This window comes from Lynx rufus, unplaced genomic scaffold (assembly GCF_022079265.1).
Source record: "Lynx rufus isolate CCGP_SWC_20201006 ecotype Redwood Valley unplaced genomic scaffold, mLynRuf1.p SCAF_9, whole genome shotgun sequence".
Classification (NCBI taxonomy): domain Eukaryota; kingdom Metazoa; phylum Chordata; class Mammalia; order Carnivora; family Felidae; genus Lynx; species Lynx rufus.
Window position 1 is genome coordinate 36,421,420 of NW_025814897.1, and position 6,897 is coordinate 36,428,316.

Consider the following 6,897-nt stretch of genomic DNA (forward strand, 5'->3'; position numbering starts at 1 on the left):
TCCTCAACTGCAACAATTTACTTAGGATTCATTGCTCTTCTTGGTAACACATATAGAGCATATGGAGAAGCATTAAGATACCTAAAGTTTATTATATATTGTAGGTCAGATTGTACTTATTACCTAAATTTTATATTTGCCTTATATACATGATTTTCATTTTTTCAATTGCAATTATTTAATAATTATTAAAGAAATTTATGATCAAATAAAATTGGTACATATTTATAAGTAACTAATGTTAGAGAAAATATAATTAGATAAAATATTCTAAGCAATAGAAACAATAAACTGAAATTGATTAATAAATGTCAAATAAATTAAAAAGGAAACTACAAAAAATGAAAAAAAGTAAAGATTAGAAGAATAAAGCTGAACTTATTTATAAATAAATTTATCACAAGTGAATAAAATCCACAAATCAAATGACAAAATTCACAAATTGTGTAAGCAAAGTAAATGCAGACAAACTAAACATAAGTGATGAGTTAATATTAAATACCACAGTTGAAAATAACAGAATAGATCAGGATATGCACAAAAAATGCAAGCAAACAAAAAGCAGAAAAGGAATGTTAACATTTATGGATAGATTATCTCAGGAAAAAAAACTTGGGAAGGTAAAAAAAAAATGTATTGAAAAACTGCACCATAACAAGAAGATAAAAATATCTAATATATAAAATGCTGCATTAAATTAACTTATGGTAGAAATATGGGGATTTTGACAAAATCAAAATCTTTTTTTTGACAAAATCAAAATCTTAATGAAAAACTCACTCTTTACCAAATCAAGAGATGAATTCACATTGTCTTTATCTATTCATTAGTGGATGGACACTTGGGCTGTCTCCACAATTTGGCTATTAACTTTAGAGGATGGTAACATTATATAGTAGCAGAAAAACTCCCAATTAATAGCTCTAACATCTTCTTTTACAATACCTGATAACCATAAACATGACTTGAAGAAATAGCTTGCATTATGTTAAATATTGTTTATCTTATAAAATAGTTCCTAACACTAATATGCTAGCAATGCAACCAAATAAATAATATGTCGTTACAGAAATAATAATAATATCCCATATGGTAACACTTTTTACAATTTAAAAACTATCTCTAAACATATTATCAAATTTTATTATTAAGAAAATTCTACAAGGTAAGTGAAATAGGTATTACTAACCCAATTTAACTTGTAAGAATGCAGGAAGAAGGAAAAATCTGAATTTTAAATCCAGAGATTCTGTTTCTAAGCTAGGTTTTAGCCAGTCTTTAAAACTTAGAAGGTGTAATTCATAATGAATTCAGATTAATTTTACAAAATATGTGTGGAATCAGTTGCATTTAGATTATATTTTATAATAATGTGTGAAAAATGAAACACAGTCTCATACAATTTTACTATTTATGTTATATTCCCCAACTAAAAACTAAGCAATAGAGTTCTAAACAAATATTAATAGTGGCATAGATTTTGAATTTGGAAGTGGGATTGTCATGGATAGGAAGTGCAACTCTTTATCATAAAATAATATTATAGATATATTGAAACTTTTAATATACTTTTTTTGTGTTTATTTTTTTTTGAGAGAGAGAGCATATGAGTGGAGGAGGGAAAGAGAGAGAGGAGAAGAGGGGAGAAGAGAGAGAGTTCCAAGCAGGCTCCAGCTGCCAGAACAGAGTCCCACATGGGGTTCAAACCCATTAACCGTGATCATGACCTGAGCAGAAACCGAGTCAGACGCTTAACCAACTGAGTCACCCAGGTAGCCCTTTAATGTAAATTTGATTAGACCATTTCACTATACTTCAGAGTTCTAAAGAAAGAAGTCAACAAACTATACAACTGAAGAGTCAGTTCTGACTATGACATATTACCTTGTAAATAAGGTTTTACTGAAACACAACCATCTGTTTACATGTTGATTATGGATTCTTCTCACTCCAATGATGAAAATCCATGTGGCTAACAAAGCCAAACATACTTACTATCTGTCACTTTACTGGAAAAATTTATTAGTAGATTTTTGGAAAAAAAATTATGGGTGTTTTTATTATTTTATATATTTATTAATATATACATAATAGGCAACAATTCTTAATTAAAAAATGTGATTTTCAGTACATTTTATGTTTGTTGTACATGCTTTCTTGTATTTAGCCTAAATCTTTCAGAATACACATTTTCATCATCTACTCTGTCATCAATGTATCTAATTATAAAAATTGTATAAATCCTAGCATATATTGACATTTTTGCACCATATAGCTGATGAATGATTATTTGCATAAATATATGACACTCTAATATGCTTAGTTTTAGTCACCTAGTCAGGGTAAAGTTGTTGTTTGCTTTACGTTATATAGGGAGCTCAAATTAGATAAGAAGTCTTTGTGATCCATGCGTAAGCAATAAAGAAAATCATGCTACTATTTGTATCTTCTCCACAAAAACTGCCTCAATAGTGCTCACTTCGGCAGCACATACACTAACATCGGAACAATACAGAAAAGATTGGCATGGCCCCTGCACAGGGCTGACATGCAAATTCGTGAAGCATGCCATATATTTTTTTACTTGCCTTGATAATAGAAACTTTCTAGACATAAACAGACCAAACAAGGGCAATCTTTGCAGAACCAAATCAGAAGCACACTTTTCCTACATTTCACTTTCTGGAACTGCTCCAGGGTTTAAATTGTGCCTGTACCTAGAGCAGCCATGTAGCAAGGTTGCATACTTTGACAATATTATGAAACATAACCTATAATTAATCTATAACACATATATTCTTTACAAGAAAAAGAGAAATCCAAAATTAATGTCAATATTGACATTAGGGTGCAAAGAGTAAACACTGAAAAAAAAGTTAAAATATAACTACCAGTTATAATGACAAAATCATGAAAAAAGTTACAATGTACCTTTTACAATCTCAAAACAATATTGAGAATAAGAACCTCTAGAATTTTGCAATGGAGTTTCAAGTAAAGGTTTGTTTTTCATCTGGCACAAAGTATTCAAGAAAAAACTAATTAAAATGATAAAATGACACAATTTCTTCTGAGTACAAGTTCCTATTCATTTAGTGTACTCTGTAAATGAATGATCTTGGTGCTAATAAACTATAATGATTTCTTCCTATCTGCTCTATCTAAATTACTGGTGATGGAATTTGCCTAAGTTGACCTGTAATTAGAGCTAATTATTACAGCCAGCTTATCTTAACATGTATAAAAAGCATGTTTCTCATTGAAAGCAAAAGACTGGTAAAATCCTAGTTCTGTACTATAAGCCATAACAATGTCTACCATGAAAATGACACCAATAAATGCCATGGTATGGTATGGACAAAGTATGTCTTTATTTTTTTTTTAATTTTTAATGTTTATTCATTTTTAAGAGAGACAGAGAGACAGAGTGCGAGCAGGGGAGGAGCAGAGAGAGAGAGACACATAGAATCCAAAGCAGGCTCCAGGCTCTGAGCTGTCAGCACAGAGCCCAATGCAGGGCTCCAACCCATGAATGGGAGATCACGATCTGAGCCGAAGTTGGATGCTCAACTGACTGAGCCACCCAAGCGCCCCAATATGTCTTTAACCTAAAAAAAGTCTTTAATAAGATAATACAGATGTTTTCTTTCCACATAGCTTGTATGGCTGATTTCCATGATTCTTTCCTGATATATTATGAGTAAATCTAAATGATCAGTGAGGTGGAAATATAACACCAAATGATGGTTGTATAATTATTGTCTCCAGGTAGTCACTTTCAGGTTAACCTGAGATTACTATATAGCTATAATTTGTAACTAAATGAAAAGGAGTAAGACTTCCCTAGGTTTCCTTAATTTTTATTTTATTATAAAAAATTCATATTTAATGAAATGGAGGAAAAAGAACAGATGATTCATTATTGCTTTTATAACATTTATTCTATTAGTTGTTTACCTTGTAAATAATCTAATTCAAACTAAATACATACATTCTACTTTAATTTATGAAGTTTATCAAGTGACTTACAATTCTGATTGTACACAGTCTTCTATCAGTCATTATTCTGGGGATGTTTTAAAAAAATGCAAAGATATTTAATGTTATGGTTATCAATATTTATATGTATGAATTATTTTTTTTAATTTTTTTTCAACGTTTATTTATTTTTGGGACAGAGAGAGACAGAGCATGAACGGGGGAGGGGCAGAGAGAGAGGGAGACACAGAATCCGAAACAGGCTCCAGGCTCTGAGCCATCAGCCCAGAGCCCGACGCGGGGCTCGAACTCACGGACAGTGAGATCGTGACCTGGCTGAAGTCGGACGCTTAACCAACTGCGCCACCCAGGCGCCCCTGAATTATTTTTTTTTAAAAGGTTTTTAGGTCAAAATGTAAATTTAAAATGGAAAAATTAAAGAACCTGTAAAATATGGGAATTAATAGAAAGGCAAACAGTAAAACAGATGCAAATAATAAAAATGTATTTTTTAAGATGGATATATATTTAAATTAATGCGCCAGTATTTTTGTATCATTTGGGTAAACCCCGAATAGTACAATTGTTGGGTTGGAGAGTACTTCTATTTTTAACATTTTGAGGAACCTGCATACTTTTTTCCAGAGTGGGTGCACCAGTTTGCATTCCCACCAACAGTGTACGAGGATTCCCCTTTCTCCACATCATCACCAACATTTATTGTTTCCTGTTATTAATTTGAGCCATTCTTACAGGTATGAGGTGGTATCTCATTGTGGTTTTGATTTATGTTTCCTTAATGAAGTGGTATATATACATAACGGAATATTATTCAGCCCTCAAAAACAATGATACCCTGCCATTTGGAAGGACATAGATGGAACCAGAATGTATTTTGCTAAGCAAAATAAGTCAGTCAGAGAAAGACAAATACTATATAATTTCACTCATATGTGCAATTTAAGAAAAAAATGGATAAACTTAGGGAAAGGGGAAAAACAGAAAAATAGTGAAAACTATAAGAGAACAAATTGAGGATTGATGGAGAAGAGGTGGGTGGGGAATGGGCTAAATGGGTGATAAGTATTAAGAAGGGCACTTGTGATGAGCATTGGGTATTATATGTAAGTGATGAATCACTAAATTCTACTCCTGAAAGCAATATTGCACTATATGTTAACTAGGAAGTAAACAAAAATTTGAAACAAACAAAAAATTAAGGGGCAAATGATTTGTGAAAGAGAAATGTGTGTGGATAATATAATAATGTTATGTTTTTTATAATTCTGATGTTTTAAATTAAACTTGAACTTTATAACATAACTAGTATCTTCACAGGAAAAATATTTCAAATGTTTGTTGTGGTGTACAACTCAGAGGAAAAATCCTAAATGTATTATGAAATTACCATTAGTAATATAGCGACTATTTATGCATGGTATATCATGGATGACATTTTATAAAATGAACCAAATTTCTGTTCATAGAGTAAATGTGCCAAATTCAAAACATGTAACCAATACTAGCTCCTCAGATGTCTCTCATAATACTATCAAAACTAATTCAACTTCCCAACTAACCCAACCTCCTAATGTTTAATACTATGGAATAATTTAAATGTCTTTAAACTTTATAAAAAATGTAGAGTATGTGTTCTTTCAAGGCTGGCTTCTTTGTCATAGTATTTTGTTTGTGAAATTTATCTATTTGTGTGTGTGTGTGTGTGTGTGTGTGTGTGTGTGTGTGTGTGTTTGGGTGTAGTTGATTTGCTTTACTTTTGTGTTGTATTCTGTTTTGTTAGTATATCAAAATGTATTTGTTTAGCAGCTAATGGTGATCTCACTGTTTATAATCTTGGTTATTTTAAATTGTGCTGCTATGTATATTCATATTCATATCTTTTTGTGAACATGTATGCACATAGGTTTTGAGTATATATCAAATCTGAGACACAGAATTGATGGATCAAAGTTATACATTTGTTCAATTGTAGTAGAAAACTTCTGGTTAGTTTTCAAAAAGATTGATAGAATTTTTATATCATCCAGGAGTTACAACTGTGGAATTGGTTTTACATCCTTGTAAAACTTATTATATTCAGTTTTGTTTTTGTTTTTCTATTTAACCATTCTCTGGCATCCAGAATGATATTGTATTATGGTTTTCATTTGAAAGCCTTTGTAGACTAATAAATATGAGGACCTCTCCCTATGTTTAGTGGCAATTTAGATATCTTCTTCTGTGAAATGCCTGTTCAAATTTTAGCCTACTTATCTATTAAATTATCTGCCTATTATATATTGATTTATATGACTTTTTTCTATTAGCTATTTATAGTTTCTAGATAAAATGCTTTGTAATATAAATTAATGTATTTCAAATAGGTTCTCTCACTCTGCATCTTGACTTTCTTCAGTCTTAATGGTGTCCATTGATAAATAGAAGTTAATTATTTCTTGAAAAGACAATCATATATGATTAGATGTAGTGTTTTTTGCATCCTATATAAGAAATTCTAGTCAATTCTAAATCACAAAGATATTTACATATTAAAAAATTGTTTAATCCTCTTAATAATTCTACATTTTTTTCTAGAATTGGCATACAAAAATAAAAGAAATGTACCTCTTTTTTTCAATCTATGTGAATATCTAAGTATTTAAGCACCATCATTTATGAAGATCAATATTTTCCTTGCTGTACTGAACTGTCTTAAATGTCATGTATTAAATGATCCTTTAGATGTATTTGTTTCTAGACTAATGTTTTTTTCTGTTGTACAGTTTGTCTACTCTTGGATCAAAGGAGCACTCGAAGTTCCTGCTCTAATAAAGCCTATATTATAGTGGGCAATAAAGTATTTTAAAAAAGAAAAAGAAAATTGAAGAGTAGTAAGTACTATGAAGAAAGCACAGAAGT

The 6,897-nt window shown here is 30.6% G+C and overlaps 1 non-coding gene across 1 annotated transcript; it reads left to right on the forward strand.

Annotated features, from left to right (window-relative positions):
- Positions 1-2,471: 2,471 nt before the first annotated feature.
- Positions 2,472-2,578, forward strand: LOC124506513 (U6 spliceosomal RNA). The gene has a single exon (XR_006960776.1). It is a non-coding gene; the product is annotated as a U6 spliceosomal RNA (small nuclear RNA).
- Positions 2,579-6,897: the final 4,319 nt, after the last annotated feature.